The sequence below is a fragment of the Cebus imitator genome, unplaced genomic scaffold, assembly GCF_001604975.1.
Source record: "Cebus imitator isolate Cc_AM_T3 unplaced genomic scaffold, Cebus_imitator-1.0 Scaffold42, whole genome shotgun sequence".
In the NCBI taxonomy this organism is placed as follows: Eukaryota; Metazoa; Chordata; class Mammalia; order Primates; family Cebidae; genus Cebus; species Cebus imitator.
This window is the reverse complement of record NW_016107357.1, coordinates 187,257-209,685: the sequence shown is the minus strand read 5'-3', so window position 1 is coordinate 209,685 and position 22,429 is coordinate 187,257. Positions and strand designations below refer to the sequence as shown.

General features: G+C 36.0%; 1 protein-coding gene across 12 annotated transcripts in view; it reads left to right on the top strand.

Moving 5' to 3' along the window:
• ESRRG (estrogen related receptor gamma) overlaps window positions 1–22,429 on the top strand; it is a 580,561-nt gene that overhangs the window by 374,781 nt on the left and 183,351 nt on the right. The window contains exons 2-3 of one of the 12 annotated variants that reach the window (XM_017526300.2): window positions 2,205–2,380; window positions 2,821–2,939. The exons of 10 other annotated variants lie outside the window; for them this stretch is intronic. The gene's annotated coding sequence lies outside the window, so the exon portion shown is untranslated. The remainder of the gene's footprint in view (window positions 1–2,204; window positions 2,381–2,820; window positions 2,940–22,429) is intronic. One more of the 12 variants, XM_037737696.1, reaches the window with a different exon arrangement.

Genomic DNA, 22,429 nt, shown 5'->3' with positions numbered 1-22,429 from the left:
CCTTTTGAAGGATTTACCTGGCCTTTTATTCTTGTTTCAAGTTCATTTTTAGACTTATACTTTGTAAGGTCTAGGAAATCTTAGCTAATAAAATAATTTCCATTCAGAGTTTTAGCACACATCACTCAACTCTACTTTTTCTTTCCACAAGTGACGAATGTTTCTTGTTCTATGATTTGGACAATATTTATCAGTATTTTCCAAATGTGTTCTCTTAATCAATTATCCAGGATTTTCCAAGTGTATCTTCCAATCAATTATCCTAACTATTGAATTGAGAGAGTTTAGATTTAGTGAGTCTTGTATATATGTGTATATATACACAAATTTCTCCTTATTAAAGATATTTTTAAATGTTTGAAGAAAACTTGCTTTTTATGTTTTGATTTCTTCAAACGATTTGTCATTTTAATTTATGACAATGCACGTATACTTGGAAGGTAACTTACTAAGGCAAAACAATAAAAGGTACAGTTTTAAAGAAATTGGCTTTTTTTTGGTCAATTAAAGTCCATTTCAGTGGACTGGCATAGATCTTTATGTGCATTTGGATGTAACTATAACATACAACACCAACAATTAGAAATACAGCATATGGCTATATGGAATTCTTTTAAACAATATAGAAAAGAAAAACACTTGGTTTTGGCATTTAAAGTTTATAAAATACTTATCAAATTGCTAAAACTTATGGGGTGCCTACTTCAGATTAGATTAAATTCTAAAAGAAGAGCTGAAAAGTACATTTATATTTTAATTATATTTAATTATAAAAATTATATTTAATTATAAAAAGCAGTCTTTGTCATATACATTCCTCTGTGTCTTCTCATTTTGCTTTGAGTGAAACAAAATTTTATATACTTTTCATCATTTTGGTTGGAAGTATACATTATGTGTAATATGCTTTGGCAGGACGTACCTAGCCAAAGAAAACAAATTAATATTGGGCATACTGAGGGCTGTCAGGCATATCACAGACGTGTCAATTTAACTTTGCTTCATCATATACCTTCTCTGCAAACAGTTGGCTAAGATGGTACTAAACAAAAGGGAAGCTACCAATAAATTCTCATATCACATTGATAGCTAGTACAAATGTTATGAAAAAACAGCCTGCTTGCTTACTTATCTTTAAAGATGAACTGTAGGAATACAGATAGCTTAGATAATAGTAAGTTTCCTAGGAAAAAAAAAAAAGAATAACTTAGGTGCATTGAGATTTTTCTACTACCTTAAAAGTAAAATAGGTTTAGAAAGACAAAAAGTCTCTGAAGTGGTGAACCTCAGTTGCTCTTATTTGTGAAGTAAAGAAAAACTTAAAGAAGTAGAGAATCCAAAGCAACATGGACAGTCCCCCTTTATCAGGGGACATCTCTTTTGGTTGCACTTTGCATACATTTTCCGGAAAATAAAAAAATCTTATGCTTTCTTTTTGTTTGGCATATTCAAGATGAAAAAAGAAAATTTAAAAAGTAAATTAAGAGCTTATGCACAGAAAATAGGCAGAAGCACACTAAATTCTTTTTTCCATGATCAGAACAATATCTTTGTAAATGATAATTCCTTTTTCATCTACTATAGAAATATTTCACTCATTTTGAATGGCTTTTGATAATTTGAACAAAGGACTTGTTAAATAAATATAATTTCTTTTCATACAATGTGAGTTAAAATGTTTTAAAAGGATACTTTTCAAGGCAGTTGTGTTACTATTTATAAGAACTTATATTGCTTTGAAAATAATAGTAAATGCATATTAATCATATGTCCAGAACTGCATCCAAAATTAACCAAAATAGCGTGTCATATAAAAAAGTGTAGACTAAGGTACTCATTTAAGAGGAAAAAAAAATAAAGTGTATGGTTGTACAATTGATTGCCCTTTGCCCTCCATGATTCCAAATTATCCTAGGACATTAACGTCTCCAAAAATGTAAGATGGCCATGTTAAATTGTATTCATTTTTTAATAAAATAAAAGAATATTCTGACAATTTTTAATTTCTTTTCAGCCATTAATCCATTAAAACAGATCAGATATTTTGAGGAGGAATATCATACCCGTAACCAACCGTTCATGACCAAAGAAAGGGACAGATGTATGTGGTTGGTGAGAACCATGCCTTTTTCCTATGAGAAAGTGACTGTATACAGTTGGTGCTGGGTCCTATGAAATGACGGAAGCATCCCTTTTATCCATAGACTTGAATGAGACCTGCCTCATCAGTCATGGGATCATAGTGTCACAGATGGAAAAGCAACCATCAGCTGAATTGTACTGAACTACACACTTGGCTAATTCATCTTATTGCTCTACACATCTAAAGGAAGGCTCATTCTGTTCTTGGAGTCTAGACAGCATCAGGAGTTGGGCTCAGGTGGGAGCATGTGGCCGCCTTTTTCTGTTCTCTCTTAGTCATTCAGCAAAGGGAGGTGAGGAACAAATGAACAATTTATGCACAGAAGCTCAGGCAGAGATTCTTTCCTAGGGTCAGGAATTTGTTGTTACTTAGTCATTCAAGTAGATTTCCGATTTCTCTTATGTTCTAGAAATGTCATTGTTATCTTTCATGCTCCAAAGTACTATCCATAAATGATTAGGTGTGTCTTTCAATTCATATGAGCCATGAACTAGTTTAAGCATTTTTTTAATAGATAAAAATAGAGAACAGATCATCTATTTATGTTAATGTGGACGAGGATTCTTTTTTCATACCTTTATATTGAACTATTCAGTTGGTTAAGTCTGAAGAATAAGAAAAATAGTAAGAGTTAAAAACTCAAATTGTATTTTTTTTATTTCTTTATTTTCTTATAGTGAACAAAACTTTAATGTCTAGAGCATTTATGAGGGTTTTAATGATTGGAAAATCTATCCTGAGAATGTGGTCACCATATGTGACAGCCTTGCTTTCTATCTTGTCTTCAGTTTCTGGGGTAAGTTCGGTGATATTGTCTATTGTCTCCCTTTGCTTACATTATAGAACTTCTCTGCTGCCACATTGAGATAACCTGAAATGTGGGGGGAATGCCTGCTCAGTTCTAAAACACTTTCCTGAACACCTTCCCTTCCTCTATCCCAGCAGTATTTTCCTTTACAATTTCTGTTTCTATTCATCTGTTTTATTAAAGGATCGTTAACTTTGGTAAAAGGTAAGTGCATGATCTTCACCCATATTTGCATACAGAGCATACTTCATTTTCCCTCTGAATTCCAAAGAGATTGCCTTCAACTTTTTATATTTGTTTTTCTTTTTGTTTCTGTTTGTTGTGCATTCTAGTTGAGTGCTTTTATAGTGTTTTCTTGATTGTTGTCAGTTTGGGATACGGAAGGCTGACATTTTTGTTAAGTTAATGTCACAGCAGAAAAACCTATGGTAAACTGGAATCTGGCTATAGTGCATAGAAGATACAACTTATGTTTGATTGTGTGTAAATACAGTTAGTTAGTTGGGGGTTTATCAGATAGCTTGGCAGAAAGAGAGAGGAGCAGTACAAACTGTTTTCAGTTAACTGTGCTGTTCATACACCTGATAAGATTGAGAGAGCTTTTCGAAATGCTGATAGGCTTTGAATAAGAAAAGAATAATCACTTCTACTGGCACCAGCTTATCGGGAATGAAGTAAAATGCCAACGCTTTTACATTAGCAAAAGTAAATGTTTTAGACACTCTGTGCCTTTTTTCTTTCAAGTTAAATAGGAGGGGTGCTTTTGAGTGTGCTGTAATGAATGGAGGGATTTATTACCTTGACTAAACTACAGGTGAATATGCTGATAAACTTCAGCATCAACAGCAGCTTCTTTGATAAGCAGGTGCATCTCTGCTGTACATTCTCTGGAGAAATTAAGTACTCCTTTCACCACTCCAATTCTATTCAACGTCACTTCTGATGTTAGAAGATGCAGTTATGTCCTATGTCTATCCAGTTTCCCTGTTTTTTCAGCAGATGGGTTACAGGTATTTGAAACTTAGCTTATCGGACTTGTAAAATGCTAATGTGTTCTGGTTAAATAAGTTAGGGCATCTTAAGTTGTGCTGAACGAGCAAACTCCTACAGGAGAAATCTTTTTTTTTTTTTAAAGAAAGGAATTAGATTAATTATAAAGTTAGGATTCTTTAATGAGAAGGTAAATGTATTTGTCTAAGTGATAGTCCATCTTAAAGCACCTCCCCTTGAAAAAAGAGATATTGGTTTTTTTCTTCAATGTAAACCATTAACTCTCCCAGTTCTGCCATTTTCTCTTCTTTGTAATTTGATGCCTACAAATAATTTGGCGTATTCAGATTTGATAAATGATAGTGCAAGAGCAGATTGATTGATTTTGGATTACTATTGATTACTCTCAATGAGATCACTGTGACACACTTGAATCAATAGTATTCGATTAAGCAAGGCACCACCGTTCTATACATTCAGCAGCAGTGGGGAATTCAGGAACAGAATGTTCACAAGCTGATAAATTGACAAAGCGTTCAGCTTTAAATAGCCCTTTGTTCAGCACTAGTTCCTTAAAATATATTTCATTGGAAAGTTCGTTTTTGCAACTCGGGACCTTTCTGTGGAAGAAAGGTCATCAGTTTAAGGTTTATTAAATTTTAACTAAAAACAACTGGGCTCCATTTAGGTGTAAAATAATTTAAGTACTTACTGCAGGCAACCTTCATGCTTTTGAGCTGTTGCTCAAAGGTTTCATTCTTTTATGAAGAAGTCAATTGTAAACATAAAAATGCATCACTGGAAATGTAATGGTTTAAGATTCAAACGGAAATAAAAATTCCTGCCCGAGGAAAGCACTATAATCAAAATAAGGTGGTCTTCACTTTCTTCAGAAGTGGGCAAGCTTAGCAGCAGTGCTGGGAGGCAGCAGCAGGCAGTGCACCTTGATCAAGTGCACAGCTGCTTCTAATGTGAGAGAATTCATCATGTCTCCAATACTACATGCAAAACACTAAATATCATTTGATCTGAAAACCGCCACTACTGCTGAGACATTAAAATCTTTTCGTCTGAGTAAACTTACAAAGTTGCTGGAAAAAAAAAAAATCATCCATGTCTCAAGTCCCTTAGTCAAGGACCTCAAAAATAAGATTTTCTATCATATTCCATTATGGTGCAGTCTTGGCACTTGGAATGAAGCATTTGCTCTGGCGTTAGATGGCATTGCTGAGTGGCTTCTCCAAAAGGTGAGCACATAGTAAACACTCCATTGATTAGGTAAATGTTCTTACATGCAAAAAACTTCATTTCAAATGAAATTTTCACCACTAGGGCCTGTGTGCTCAAGGCCTTAATAGGCTCAAGTCTTAGAATAGACTTAGATAAGTTCTCTCATCTTGATATGTATATATTTTTAAATTGATATGGCTTTCGAAGGGAAAAAGCAATAGGAAGGTAAAGTTTGAAATCATAAAATTCCTTGAAGAAACATCATGTTTTTTTGAATGAAAGTAAGGTAATGGGATTCTAATTATATCAGGCAGAATCATGTGAAGTTGCCATTTTTGTAGGTCAAACAGTGGTCAAATATCAGTAATTTCATATGACTCAACACAATAATTGAATTTATTTCTATACCATTCATATTCCATAATAAAATTGAAAGCAACAGCTTTTTTTTTTCCTGATGGGCTATCACAGATGATAGGAGACACATGAATTCTATATACAATTATGGCAAGTATATTATAACATCATTTTTAGCAACTTTTTTCTCTAACATCATTAAAGAGCTGCCTAATATAAAGTATTGTAACCACTGAAAAAGTGTGATTTAGCTGATATGTCTTCTGTGGTTGCTTAGCTCCTTTTGAGAATCCATGTAAAATTTGTATCTGCTGACGAAGACCATGCCACAAATGCCAGAGAATCCTCCTGTTAGAAAACAGTAGTGACCTCCTAGAAAAAGCACATTGCTAAGGGTAGACAGTTTCAAAACAAATTGGAGAAAAGATACCAACACCTCAAATATTTCATCCTCACATTCGTTCAGGTAACCTTAATATGCTAGTTAGCGCTTTTTGTGCTGCCCCCAGAGAAGTATTAAAACTGTGCTCCATGAAATCTGTGCACCACTGTGGAGCGGGCAGCTGCAGAACTCCCCGAGTTGGCAGTGGAGCACGGGATGCTTTATTGGCTATTGCAATCAGGAAAGGTGGTTCAGGAAATGTAATAAAATGATCCCAGAGCCACCATTTGATGTCCCCCCACTCCCACCCAGATGTGCAGCTTCTATTGGAGTTGCCCTCCACTGGCCAATGGGAACTTTCTCTGCCCACCTGCGGGCAGAACCTGGCTCCCAGGTAGGAAGGAAATTGACTCAGTCTATGGGGGTGGGGCTCTGATGCCGCCGCTGCAAATGTCAGCACGAAGTGCTTCTTGACTTAGGGTCATGTCAGGACTCAGTACGTTTTTCTCATTGTGGGTAAATGCACGACAGCTTACATCTTGTTTCAACGAGAAGGGTGGGCATCGTTTACTGAAACTTGATTGAGCGAATGACTCTGCCTGGTCCCACTGTCAGTCTTGGAGTTTTCCCTTAGTAGTACATTTCCCCCCTGTCTGTGGCACTGAATTTGATTTATCGCTGGTACTAAGATCAAAAAAGAAATCATTCCTTTTGATGTTTGCTATTAGGCACATGCAGTGCAGTGGGGTGGGAGTAGTGGGAGGCGAGCAGTCTTAGTACACCAGTCATTGTCCCGGCCACACCGTGGACACTGATGGCGGAATATATTTATACTCTGTTTACTTTGGATGCAAAATTCTATGAATAGAGAGGTTAACCGTGGAGTATTTTAAATGAATAATTATGTCTGTTTTAAGTACAGATTCTTTTGCTAAGGACTCAGTGACTCACATGTACACCTGATGACAACAGCATTTTTAAAACTGTATTTGCATCAATTTTACCAAAATACATAAAAAGCTCAGGAATATAAATAACCCAGTGGTAGTCGGACTTTCAGAAAAAGCCATTGGTTGCCTTTTTTTGTTTAATGGCAAACTTGGGATGTCGGAGCCTTATTTGCAAATGAGAGGAAAGATTTTGTGGGGTTTGCTTCTCCTGTCTCCTGGACCCTGGGCGGGCTTTGTTTCCAGCTCTGTACAGTAGCTTTTGTCCAGCTTCTTCGTTAGTTTTAGTGGGATTTCTCCTAGCAGCGTGAGCCCCAGCCCATCAGCAGGCTGCTAGTCAGCAGCAGGTGTGAACAACATAAAACAGGATTAACACTGAACCGAAGTGTGTACTAAAAACAGAACCCCTGCCTTGTTTTTAAAAAGACCACAGGACTAGAAGATAGAAGCCACTCTGGACTTGTACCCGCTTTGTTTACTAAACAGTGTTCAATGAGCTATGTAAATGGCTCTGTTTAGGCACAGATAAGGCATGTGAGGGAGTATGCACTCATTTCTCTCTTTTTTTTTTTTATAGTATAAACTCAAAATACATGCAGAAAATTATTCTAAGACTCTCAGAATGGAAAAGCAGAATAAAACAAAAATTGGGTAAATCCCGAACAAGGATTATAGGTTAACATTGCAAAGATACTGTCCTTATTTACAAACTAAACGTTGATCATCATTTGGTGTGTTGTATTTTCCAGCTCTAAAAAAAATTATTGCTTGGTTTATTCTAAGATATTTTTTGTGTTTAATTATGTGACTTAATTTATATTTTCACTGGGGTCGGCAAACCACAAAGAAGTACAATCAGTAATTCATGAGAGAGTATACATACTCCCTCCATTTTTTTTTTTTTTTTTTTTAAATCAGCACTACTTATGTAGGAAAAAAAAAGCTGGCAAAAAAAAAAAAATCACAGTTAATAAAGGGGACTGCATGAATTCAGAAAATGGGGTATTGCATTGAATTATGGCATCTGAGTCACTTTGTGAATATTGTGTTTGGCAAAGAGAAGGGAGCATTTAAAAGTATGTTTCTCTTTTAAATTAAACTATTTCTAGCATATATTATATGTTAGATTAAAAGTTGGATATGTTTTCTTTATTCGGTTTAGAAAAACATGTATTTTGAAACTTCCAGACTTGGCCATATCTAACAAGAGATCTGAAATAAGGAAATAACAATTTAATTGATTAGAAAATTGAATATATGTGTGTGTGTGTGTGTGTGTGTATATATATATATACACACACACACACACATATGTACACACATGCACACACACATAACTCTTCTTTGAATGCATTCAAATGTAAGCTTTTTGCATGTGTATTGTCATTACACTGATTTTTTTTTTTATTATACTTTAAGTTCTGGGATACACGTGCAAAACGTACAGGTTTGTTACACAGGTATATATACGTGCCATGGTGGTTTGCTGCACCCATCAACCCATCATCGACATTAGGTATTTCTCCTAATACTATTCCTCCCTTAGTCCCCCACCCCCGACAGGCCCCAGTGAATGATGTTCCCCTCCCTGTGTCCATGTGTTCTCATTGTTCAACTCCCACTTATGTGGGAGTACATGTGGTGTTTGGTTTTCTGTTCTTGTGTTAGTTTGCTGAGAATGATGGTTTCTAGCATCATCCATGTTCCTGCAAAGGACATGAGCTCTTCCTTTTTTATGGCTGCATAGTATTCCACATTGTATATGTGCCACATTTTCTTTATCCAGTCTAAATCATTGATGAGCATTTGGGTTGGTTCCAAGTCTTTGCTATTGTGTGCAGTGCTGCAATAAAAATATGTATGCACGTGTCTTTATAGTAGGATGATTTATAATCCTTTGGGTATATACCCAGTAATGGAATTGCTGGGTCAAATGGTATTTCTGGTTTTGGATCCTGGAGGAATCGCCACACTGTCCTCCACAAAGGTTGAACTAATTTACACTCCCACTAATAGTGTAAAAGCGTTTCTATTTCTCCATATTCTCTTCGGCATCTGTTGTCTCCTCACTTTTTAATAACTGCCATTCTAACTGGCGTGATATGGTATCTCATTGTGGTTTTGATTTGCATTTCTCGAGTGACCAGTGTCATTACACTGATTTCTAGCATCCCAAAAATGTGTTCAAATGTAGACATTTATATAAGGTGGATCTATTTGAGACTATAATGTAAACTTTACTAAAAGAATACTATTAAAATGTAAAAAATTAAAATTTTATTTATGATTCTCTATCAGTAGCATCTTGGTGATATATATTGCTTTTATTATCTTTTATATTCCAAGCTTAAGCTGTAATTACACACTCATTTCTTCATTCTTTATTTACAGTTATTCTTTTATTTTTAAAATGGCTATTTTTTCCTGAGACTTTGCTACTAATTTTATTTTAGAAGTAATATTGCCTACTAGTTTAATTATGACAGTCTTAATGCATGTTGAATATACCAAGAGTATTCAAATCATTATGAACTACATACATTCTAAAAATTATGTTTCCATTCCACAGTTACTATCTTAAAAAGTTAATTTAACACCACTTGCCTTCTAGTGTATTTTTTCTTAAGAAGTGTTTATTCTCTTCTGTTTAGTATTTTTAAGTATCCTCCATTATGTACAGTAATTGGGTTGTGGGTGCATAGCTTAATGATAGCTAATGAAATCAGGTTTAGAAAATATCAGTTTAAAATTGATCTTGAAGTGTATTCCATATAACAGACTCTCTGGTGTCAAATTGATTGCTTATAGTAACTTCTCAGATTGCAGCCAAAAAGATCACACGTGCTATTTTGCAGTTTTTAAAATCATTAAAGCTATCAATTTAGTGCATTAAACTGCATTTTCTTGATCATTCAAAAGTATTTGGCTACGTGCAGACACTGTCTTAAGCACTAAGATCCTGAAATAAATGATAAAAATATATGAATGCATGTAAAACATTTAAAAATGGGAATTTTCATACCCAAGTCTCTAATTTAAACAGGCGTCAGTCTTCAGAAAATAAATTCAAGACTTTAGCAGTAGTTTTACATAAAACTGAAGCAAATCGAAACTTTCACCCTAACTTTCTGGTTTTGGCTTTTTAGAACCGATGTAAGGTTCACATCATGAACGTCATTAGGAATTGTGCATTTAGATCCTGAGTGTGGCCAGAAAGTGATTGGGGTTTTGGAGTTCAGTCTGACCTGGCCTGTGTTCCTTCAGCTAAAAGTGGGCCAGATTCTTTCTCTTTGTGAAGGCTTGATCACCAAAGTTGCCATTAAATCTTAAAATGTTCAGCATTACTTGTATATGGTTTGGTTTTTTAGATTGATTAATGAAAAGAAAAAAAAATGCTTTAAAAGATCATGTAAGACAGTGTATTTCCCAGGTAATAGAGAAGGTAAGAAAGATTTGTTTGAACTCTGGGAGGTTTATATTGTTTGACTTTGAAGAAAAGGTTTGAATTAGTAAACTCGTTCCAATCAAAGTAAATGACTATTGAAAAGTATTTTTTATAAGAAAACCTTGCCCTTACTCTTGAGATAATCTCATGGCTGTTGTCTTTGTCCAGCATTCCTATAGCACTGTCTGGTAGTTCCCAAAAGCCTGGGATTTCAATTTGCCCGAGGACTCGAAGATTGAATTCAAAGCGGTTCTCTGTTTGCAGCATCTCTTCAGTGGATGCCTTTTATTTAGGTGTTTTATTTACTTATTTATTTTTGAAGATACAGATTAGTTTGCTTCAGGTCATTAAAATGATTGTCTTTCACATTTTTAGATGTTTATAATTAGATGATTAGTGAAGTTAGGTAATAAGATTTATATTGGCATCAGTTAAGTTTATAGAAGAATTAAAATCATGGTATCATGGCACCATTGCCAATCGGAATATGCCAGAGAGATCTCGAGAGAGTTTTTGTCAAGTGTTAATGCTCGATTAAAATTTAAACTACATGTTACTGAGTGCTTGTCTCAGGATAGCTTGGCACCATGATATTGCAAGTTTCCAATTGCAAGTGATGTGCAACGCAGTTTCTTTGTGTTATAGTATTATAGGGTTACAAACTTTGGAAGGGAAATGTCACACTTTTAGAAATGGCACCGGAAATATGAGACAAAGAACTTTTGCAACGTGGGCACAGCCAGCATTTTCTGCTACATCGAAAGGCTGTAAACATATGGTTTTTATCTTTTCCACGCCATATATGCAAAGGACTTTTATGTAAGCGCTGCAGACTTGAGCTGAGTCATCTCACCTATGTTTTTGCTTCGTTTGTGGGTTTTTTTGCAAAATATTTGTGAATATGCTTTATCCTCCCCCCCATAGTCTTTCTGGGTTTTCCCATATCACTCCCTTTGAATTCTGTTCACTTTTTAAAGCTGAGGTAGTATGTTTAAAATGGATGCATTCTTCTTCAATGTATAGTGCCAGAATGCTTCGGAAACCTTCACCATAGTCTTAAAAAAAAACCAAACCCACTAACAAAGCAACAACGTGAAACATCAGGGGTTGCTGGGGGTGGGGGACGAGGAGGAAGAGGGCAGCTAGTAATTTATGATTTCTCTAATATTGCATGTAAAGGATTTGCCAGTGCCCCACTTCCACCCCACCCCCAAACTACACACTGCTCAGTGTTAGGATGATGATAATGTACCTGGAAGGAAAAGGCAGCCCATGCCCAGGCAGGCAGCATCAGACAGGGCGCCTTGCCATCTGCCCCACCTGCTGCATTCATGAGTCCATCTGGTGACTGCAATAGCTCATTGTAGGCCTCTTCTGAGGAACATTCGGGCTGAAAAGCAGGCAGTGTGAATTATTTAGGTAGCTAGTATAAATAAATAGAAGGAAAGAAGAAGAGTAACAGGGGAAGCATCTGAAAGAACCTGCTGCTCCCTTGGTCCTGGGTGCTTTGGAATGCTTTAATGCATGAAAGCATCCGATTTGCATATAGATTTAGATGTATAGATCATTATGCGGATTACAAACCAATGAGTTTTATCTAGATTTAGATAGTGCTCAGCCTGTTTTGCACTTCAAATATAGGTAGTTCCAGGTAGGGAATCTTTGGGACTTTCAACCTAAGTGTAACTGATGAAAGGAAATATTTTTGGGTATTGATTTAGCAAAATAAAATAACTGTCCTTTTGGAAACAGATTTTTAAAAATGGGGATAACACATTTGACTTTTTAGTGAATAATAATTGACACAGATTTCGTCCTTTTTTTCTTACTAGATATAAAAAATTAGAAAATAATTTCTATATCAATTCTATTTGTTTATGTGGCCAGTCAGAATATTTTAGTTAGCTACTGTGCACAAAGCATTGTTCTGGATTTTGCATACACATTAATATTTACTAAATATTAAATGAAAGTCTTCAAACACGTAAATCTCTATATAACTGTGTGTTTTGTGCCTAGATAAACCACATGGACAGGTACCTACTTGATTAGACCAGAAAAGAAATACTTAAAGAAATTGTAAACTAGAGTCAAGTCATATACCGAAATAGACATTATTGCAATTAGGAAAGTTTAAATATACTGGTTTTTAAAGAGCTTACTGGTATCATTTTGTACGTACAAGATATGTTTACAAATTTATAGTGTCACTGAGGTCTAGGAAGAGCTAATTTGTATAAAATGATTATAAATTGTAAATCAAAGTTTACAACTGGGAATGGAATTGGTCGCTTCCAGACTTGAAATAAATTTTGCTTCCTATTTTTCTTCCTCAGAATCATTCAGAAAATAGTATCATTTTGGGCTATGGGTAGGGGGATTTTATTTAAATTATGATTAAAAAATATCTACTCCTCCCATTTTTACATTATAGATTAACACAGACATATACATATGGATAATGTTATATATCTAGTGATTATCTCTTGTATCTTATTTGTTAACTGAGTACCTATGATAAAGTCATGAAAAAGAGAATATGTTTATTAATATTTCCTCTGGCTCCATATGTACAGAAAGGCATGTAATGTTTTACACTTTAGAATTTTCTAGACTTTTTTTTTTTTTTTTTTGAAGACAGAGGTCTTATCTCCCTGGCTGGAGTGCAGTGGCGTGATCCCAGCTCACTGCAACCTCTGCCTCCCGGGTTCAAGTGATTCTCCTGCCTCAGCCTTCGAGTAGCTGGGATTACAGGTTCCTGCCACCAAGCCCAGCTAATATTTTTTTCTGTATTTTTAGTAGAGTTGGGATTTCACCATGTTGGCCAGGCTGGTCTTGAACTCCTGACCTCAGATGATCCACCCGCCTTGGCCTCCCAAAGTGCTGGGATTATAGGTGTGAGCCACCACGCCTGGACAAATTTACTGGATCTTTAGGGTTAGTTTACAGTATCCTACTTGACTCAATTCAGTTCCAAAGTAAATTTAAAAGATTTGCTACTTTTTTTTTTTTTTGAGCCAGTAAAGTGTTTTAAAGATCAGCTTTTTTTTTGAGCCAGTAAAGTGCTAGCCTTCATTTAAATAAGCAACGTCTATATGGGGAACAGAACATACATGAAAATGAATCACATTGCTAACTCAAAAGAGAACTAGTAATCCTTTTCATATGTTTTCAGTACTTTTTACTTTGAGAAAATTTATTTATACCCAGTCTTTCCCCAAAAAGACTTGAGATGATGCCTTTTTATCTGCATCCAAAACCATTTTCCAGCACCATATAAAATGAGATATTTTTCTTATGTCAAGCAACTCTGTAAAATTAAGGACAGTCAATAAAATTCAGGTGAGTTAGGCAAGACTGAAGCTTATCCCCCTCAGCCAGTCTTTTCTGGCTCTACACTTCCTCCTTTGGCATCCCAGCCCTCTCTCTTTTCAGCCTCACATTCAACAACAATCCCACTCCTGCATACACACAAATACACACGCACACGTCCACCCAGCTTTGAAAACATGCCATTAAAAAAGACGCCATTGTCTATTTTTCCTTGCAGTTAAAAAAAAAAAATTAAAAAAAATTATGCAGAATTAGTATCAAAGACCTTCACTTATTCTGAAATTATCTTTTCCCGAAAGGCAGGCTACTTCGTACAGAGTCACTGGAACACTGTTTACCATAGACAGCCAAAGAAGGACAAAGTTGACAGAGACAAAACTTAATTAAAAGTAATCTCTATCAAGCTTTTCCAACATGTGGCCCAGGATGGCTTTGAATGCGGCCCAACACAAATTCATAAACTTTCTTAAAACATTATAAGAATTTTTTTTTGTGATCTTTTTAAGCTCATCAGTTATCATAGTGTTATTGTATTTTATATGTGGCCCAAGACAATTCTTCTTCCTGTGTGACCCAGGGAAGCTAAAAGATTGGACACCCCTGCACGTGTTAGTGGTTTGTTAACTGCAAGAACAGTAGCTGGCTTAGTATTTATTTGACAACTTCAGGGAACATCTATAGATATCTTGAGGCTCCTTAGATGTACAAAGTAATTATATATGTTACATTTTTTAAGCTGTATATATACAAGAATGCGTAAGCTTTTTTCTTACTGCCTTGATTGGTTTGTATTCACCACAACTCACTGTGCTCATTTATTATTATTATTTTTAAATTTAAGACATACTAGGGGCCGGCTTTAGCTCAGCGGTTACTTCGACAATGCTTTCTTTGGTTGAAATTTAAGACATACTGACAAGAATCCTCCTGAGCACTCTTTTCTCTCCTCTTGTATTATGATGTTAGGGTATTAGAACTTCTCTGATCTAATATGGACAGGACTAGAATGTTTCACATGCACATGATTTCACCAACTCATATGCCTGGGTCAACTTTGCTGGAATATCTTTTTTCTTTTGTTGAGACAATCTTGCTCTGTTGCCCAGGCTGGAGTGCAGTGGTAGGATCTCAGCTCACTGCAACCTCCGCTTCCTGGGTTCAAGTGATTCTGCTGCCTCAGCCTTCAGAGTAGCTGGGACCACAGGCATGCACCACCATGCCTGGCTATTTTATTTTTTTATTTTTAGTAAAGATGGGGTTTCACCATGTTGGCCAGGCTGGTCTTGAACTCCTGATCTCAAGTGATTCACCCACCTTGGCCTCCCAAAGTGCTAGGATTACAAGCATGAGCCACCACGCCTGGCTTGCTTGGAATATCTGCTAACATACTTTATCCTAAGATCATGTAAAAATATATTTGTTTCAAAGGAAGTCTAGAGTGTGTTTGTTTCCATAAAATGGGAACTGAAACTTAGTAAATAAATATGAATCAGCACAACATCTCTTTTTAGTCTTTTAGATTTCTTTCTTCACCCTCTCTCATAAGAACAGAGAATCCATAATCTAGGTGTTAATTTTATTTTTATTTGATCAGCGTTTTCATCAAAGGTGTTATTTAAAGACACAATGCCACATTTTAAAGAAAGCTATGGCCCAACTATATGTAAGAAACTGTAAAAGGGAGATATTATAATTTGTCAATACCCAGAAGAAAATTAATTAGTGATAACTACTTGCTTTTAAGAATTCTGACTTTGTAATTATCTAGTAAATTGGTAAGTCTAGTGATTTCATTAGAACCAAAATATAAATAAAATAAATGTGAATAAAAGCCTTTCTGTAATATATATTTCAAAAGTAAATCTCCTTTTAGTGGTTCTTCTTGAAATTTGCCATTGACAGTTTAGTCAAATCAGCCGTATTTATGCTAGTCTGACTACTTTAAATACTGCTTTCTAGTAGCAGTTATGGTGTTATTAATTATATGGGTAAGTAGCAAATAGTAGCATCCATGTTGCTTCTTAATAGCCTCCCATAAAGAACTTCATTATCCCATTCATAGGGAAGAAGGGGGATGCAGTAATAAATCATAGGCATTTTTATGGGTTCGTGAGTCAGGAGGTAAGGTGGCCATTTGGGGTTTCCCAAAAGCTAGGCTAATAAATAGGGTGGTACTTACTTAAGCGCTGAAGACGGTCAGCATGGCCTCGTCATCTTTTGTTTTGGGATGTCACAGCTGGTCCAGGCATACTGCCAGATTCCTTTGTTTTCTTAAAACATATAGATTAAAACCTAGTTGTATTTGCAGGAGAGAACCCATGGCAAGAGAGGAGACAGGTCTGCTGATGAGTGCAAACAGAAGGAGCAGCATCTGTGCATAGAGGCATAAAGCAGTTAAGAGAAATCTCTCAAGTCGTTTGTGCTACCATGTCCTGTCAGGATCTCACAGAATGTCAGACCGTTAATCTCAGGGTCATAGAGTGAGAGTGATATTTGGTGCAGGTTTTAAAAATAATGCACTTTATTTTGGGAAGCAAGATAGTATGGTGCAGCCTATGAGTTTGAAAGCCAGAGAAATTTATGCTGCTGCTTAAAGGATGTTAAGTCTAGCGGTCTCATAAAATAGCATGCAAAAAATGCTTGGCAAGAGTAGGCACTCAATAAATATTTCATGCCCCCCCCAAACCCCACAACCTTGCTCTTAATAATGGGGTTGTTAATAGCACTAGAAGGAAAGTACAAAACTGAGATTTTACTTCTCAAAGCCAAATTAGCTTCTTACCTCAACCGACAAATTCTGAAGTCGAAATGAGTCATAATAAGGATTAGTCAGGGAAGCTTGAATTGAACCTATTTCTCTTGCATGTGTGACTCCTTATCAGTCTCACACTACTTATAATTGCTGGATTCACTTTCTGAAATTAGCAAAGGGGAAAGCAAAGTAAAGACAGAAACCTAGCCACTTGCTAGTTTCTTTTCTGCCTAGAGTGTTAGGGTAAGAATAGAACTATAAAAATATGATATTCTCTTATATTAAAGGAAATGTCAAAATAAAACTATAAGTCATCTACTAAGGGTAGATAAGGGGAAAGTATAGATTCTAACATATTATCCTGAGATTAAAGATATTTGAAGAGGTTCTCGTCTTCAGTTTCTCCTATCTTTTGAAAGGCATGGGAATACCATCTTCGTACTAATCCAGTAAACACCACTATCTGGCTTTGACGTTAGGAGGCCTTGATGAGCCTTGTTAGCTGTAGTATGAGAGTCAAGCTTGTGTGTGTAAGAGTATGAGCAAATGAGTGCATAAGTGTGTGTGTGTGTGTGTGTGTGTACGTCTGTGTCTGAGAGGTGGTCCTTAATCTATTTCAGGTGAGTTTCCCGAAGGACAGGTTAAATCAACTGATTGAGCTGATTTTATCCTCCTTTGGTGATATTTTATTTATCTGATAAAATGCTTAGAAAGTATTTAATTTGTCAAGGAAACATCTTGTTACTGTATATTTGCTGAATGTACGATGATATTGCCATGACACAGATGGGAAAATGAAGACTTTTAAAAGCTAAAATAGACAGAGTCTTCCTATATTTCCCATCGGTTTATTTTTACTCAGATTTCTCCCTTTAAAAACAACAACTTTGAAAGACTTCCCGCTTAATAGTTAAGTGAGGTACCTAAGCTAGTGAGGTTAAAAAAAAAGTTGGGGGAGAATAACAGAGGGAGCAGAGATGAGATGGTAGATGTTGGTGCTTCGTTCTCTCTCCCCGGACCAACTATGACTGATACATCCATTAAATTTCAGCCCAGGCTGATTGACTGAGTGGATTTATATAAATTAAAAAATGCAGGTCATATACCTTTTCTGATAGACTGTAAATGAGAAATAGGAATTCCTTTAAACCTCAAAGGAGGAAATCCATAGGCGAGGCTTTCTAGTCAATAAAGCAGTACAGCGTCACTCTTCTTGCTGTGTTTGTACAATAAGTTTTAGTTAATAGACAAATATTATACCAGCCTCTCCCTGACTTTTTCAGCAAGAGGTGATTTGTAAATTAACTCACATGGTGTTGAAGGTTTTCCAGCTTTTGTTGCAGTTTGAACTCCTGCGTTTTAGACATGAAGGGGGCAGAAATCATCCCTGGCTCCATTTTTTTTTTTTTTTTTTTTTTTGGTGTAACAAGTGAAAATGGCATTAGTTAAGGAACAATGACTTTTATTCACACTCATTCTCTGAGCTCCATGTCCATTTGTCCATTGGAATGAGCCACTTATCATTCTTCCAGGTTTTTCCTCTTTCAACATCAAGAGTTATGAAAGGAAAATTCCATTTTTTTCTGGCCCTCTGTGACAGGTAGACTGAAGATTGTGGTCATTTGGATTAAAAACAAATCCATCACCACCAGCCGGCAGGTTATTATGATGTCTCCTTTGAATATATGAATTTCATACACTGCTTGTTGGAAGTCTAAGAATGCCAACTTTTTAGATAAATAATTATCCCATTGGTGATGTACAGCACACTGTTGCCATATTTTCTCACTTTTACAGCATTCTTGCCCTTATCACCCATAATATAAATCTTTTGTTTTCATATTTAAGAAAACTACTAGGTAACAACCCCCTGTACTCAGTACATTCAACCAATCACACATCATCATTTGGCTATCATTATTTGTTTCCTTGTGGCAGATATTTTAGTAGCTCTGTAGTTTAAATGTGACAGCATATTTGATACAGCCATGCAGGTAAATAAACAGATGACCTTATGCATGTGCTGGCGATGGCCTCAGCGTGCAGCCCTCAGCCTCGTAAGTTTCCAGGGATAGAAAGACAGATGAATGAATAAAGTTCACAACATCAGTCAGCATTTTTATTATCTGAACCAGCTAATCTGTCAGCCAAAATTTGGAGAGTGGGGAGAAATATGTACATGTGGGCATAGGCTAGGAGAGAAGTTACCATTTTTCAGGAGATTTGTTTCCCCTAAAACTCAGTTCCCTGAACCATGGAAGCTTTGGTTCCTTAGACATTGGAGAGAGGCATCTCTTCGATGGAGGTTTCTGAAGTGATAAAATCAAACTCCTTACTTCATTTCCATTTCTTTTTCTGACACCCCCTAAGTTTATTTCTCACTATTGACCATCATGTTGTTTGTTTTTTAATCTGTAAAGTTAATGCCTCTATACTGACCATCACTTACTGTTTTGTGGTTTTCCCCCAAAAAAAGAGGCCTAGTTATGAGCAGAGTTTGCATGGCGACATATGTGCTCCAGGAGGTAACTTACAAATTTGCAATCTTACACATCTAACTAGCTAGCTAATATGTAACACTGGCCAAGTGTTTCATGAGATGGATTGCACTAATTTTTCCTTTCCCTGTTTTCCCTCAATAATCCCTACTGAGCTTTGGATAAGAACAATAAATATCCCTGCCATGTCTAGTTCCCTTCTGGAAACTGAACAGATGAACTGTCAACATCTTAGGGGCACACCGAGGGGACAGGGCTTAAGTCTCTAGGTGTGGCCAGCAGCTACTGAGGCTGAGAACAGTTACTACTGTGCATTGTTAAACTAACTTCACAGAGAAGTTTTCAAGGCTCTTGGTTGAGACTCTGCCTTTATACACAGGAGTCACTTTTATTTCCAGAAGTAGTGACAGATAGGTTTCACACTATCTTGTCTTATTTTCCTTGTGGTTAGTGGCTAAGATGGTTGAATCTAGCTAAGCAGTTTTAAAAGTTGTGTCTACATTTTCCCCCAACCTGTGTTAAATTAATTGTTATCCACATGGAACCTGATGGAGGGCTCTGACCTCATTAGTTTCTTGCATAACTTCCACATAACCTTAGTTCTTAGCCTGGCTATTTTAACCTTCCCTGAAGTTCACCACATTTTCCTTTGGAAAAGACCTCATTATCCCAGCTAGCATCATGCCTTGCACTTAGAAGGTACTCACAAAAGATTTGTGAATTGACTGAATTAAAGCTGTGCTATAAACAGCTAGCATAAACTCTTAATCTCAGGTATAGAGAATTAAGGAAATCATTTGGTATAACATTGTATAAATTAATGAAAGATAGGTAAAACTCAGACTACATTGCTGAAGTGGTTAAACAAACTCAAATCACAACAAATCTCAAAAATTAAATAACTTTTTGTGAGTATTCCAGGTAAATGTGGATTTGTATTCCAAAATCAGATGCAAATTTTCTTTAATATTTGATTATTCCAAAGATTAAAAATGATATTTTGGGCCAGGTGTGGTGGCTCATGCCTGTAATCCCAGCACTTTGGGAGGCCAAGGCGGGTGGATGATCACTTGAGGTCAGGAGTTCAAGATCTGCCTGGCCAACATGGAGAAACCCTGTCTCTACTAAAAATACAAAAATTAGCCGGGTGTGGTGGCGCATGCCTGTAGCCCCAGCTAATCGGGAGGCTGAGGCACGAGAATCACTTGAACCTGGGAGGTGGAGGTTGCAGTGAGCCAGCATGGCACCACTGCACTCCCAGCCTGGGCGACAGAGTAAGACTCCATGTCAAAACAAACAAACAAACAAAAAAGATATTTCGTTCTACAAATTTTTAGTAGTACTTTAATTTTGCATAATACTTTAAGCTTGTCAAAAGATTTTGGTAACTATTTTATCTTTTGAGTCTCAACATTCCTGTACATTAGATAGGATAGGTATCAGTACCCTATTATATTACCAGATGACTGAGGCACAGTGAGTTAATTAATGTATATTAATTATATATATTGATGCAGTTAATTAATGACAGAAAATGTTTGGCCAGGAAGTTCTACCTAATATCTAGCTCCAGTTTTCCATGGTGTGAAATAAGTCAGTTTCTCCTTGTTAGAAGGCTCTAATGCTGTACCAATTAAGGAATAACTATGATATAAATCATCCTAGTATGTTTTATTATCTGATGATATAAATAATCCTACTATTTTTTAAGTTGCTCTGTAATTTTGACTTTTCAACACTATTATTCTTTGTTCTTGGGCATTTAAGAAGGACTAAAGTACCCTTTTTGTTTTTATTTTAATTTGGTCACATTTTTGTTATCATGGGGTCAAATAGTCAAGACAGGTACATCATGGCACTTACTGAGTGCACAATTGTTTAAGAAAATTAAAGAATACAAAAAACTTTAGAAGATTCAAGTGTTAAATATTGATATGTCTACAGTTGACATATTAAGTTGGCTCTTATACTGATATTCAATCTTTGTAGTATAGCATTTTGTAATGCAGAGTAGGAGAATTTCGACAGAAAATTCAAGTTCGGTTCCAGTTCTACCCCAGCCTTCTTTCCTCATCTGTAAAATGGAGATAACACTCATCTTACAAGGTTGTCTTGAGAACCAGTAGGATTGTAATTTTTTTCCTCACCATAGCAGAGAAAAGAAAAAGAAAAAACTTTCTAGATATCTTTTTGGGATATGTGAAATTATATCCATATTTCTTAACATTATTTTGAGAATTCACCACACACTGTGAGGTGTCACGAAAGAGAGAACTATCCAAGCATCTATGCCAGCATCTTCGTGATATTGACTTCATGGTATCTAGAGTCAGATACTCATGACTCTGTTATTTAAACTAATGTCATAAATGGATATGTCAGACGTGGAAACTCATAAGATCAGGTTCATAACATTAATAAACAGAAATGTTGTGTTTACTTGATGTGATGCTTTGTAATTCATTCATTTACTTGTTCAACAAACATCTATTAGGTGACACATTTATGAAGTAGCTGACATGAACTCAGCATAATATGAAGTACTGAGGATACAAAGTCAAATACAATCTATACTCTAGCCCTCAAGGAAAATGTTAATTAAAAAACTTTTTATTTTTAGATGATTATAAACTCACATGAAGTTATATGAAATAATACAGAGAATCCTGTTTACCCAGTTTCCTTCAGTCTTAACATCTTGCATAACTATTATACAATATTACACCCAGGTAATTGCAGTTTGTGGACCTTTCAGATAGCACCAGTTTTACTCATATTCATTTGCGTGTGTTTATATTTAGTTCTATATAATTTTATCATATATGAGTTTTTTATAACTACCACAGTTCAAGAAAATGATCAGTTCATGACAAAGCATTAATTTGTTTTAATATTACATATTAAAAATTGTACTTTGTCAAAGAAATCATAGCTTGACTAGCTATTATATATTATTTGCAGAATACTAGGAGTCCAAAAACCTCTGATGATGCCTATAATATTTATCTCCTTTCTTTTCATTCTCTTTTCTATCATCTTAGTTCAGGTCTTTTCTTCATGATTTATCTTCATGATAAATGAAGCTTCACTTAATATAATAGCTTCATAGTTGGGCTGTAAACACTGAGTTCAAAGATGCGGTGTGTTTTGCTTACCAGGTTATAGGCTTAAGACATGATAGGAATGAATGAGTGAATAAATGGACAATGCTGGAGCCAAAACAGTGTTTAACAGAATCAAAAGTCGGGTGAGGTGCAGTAGCTCGTGCCTGTAATCCCAGCACTTTGGGAGACCGAGGCTGGTGGATTGCTTGAGTCCAGGGGTTCAAGACCAACCTGGGCAATATGCCAAAATTCTGTCTCTCCTGAAAAATAATAAAAATAAAAATAAATTAGCCAGGTGTGGTGGCACGTACCTGTAGTCCCTGCTACTCAGGGGGCTGAGGTGGGAGGATCACTTGAGCCCAGAAGGTCTAGAGGCTTCAGTGAGCTCTGATCATGCCACTGCACTCAGCCTGGGTAGCAGAGTGAGACTGTGGGTCAAA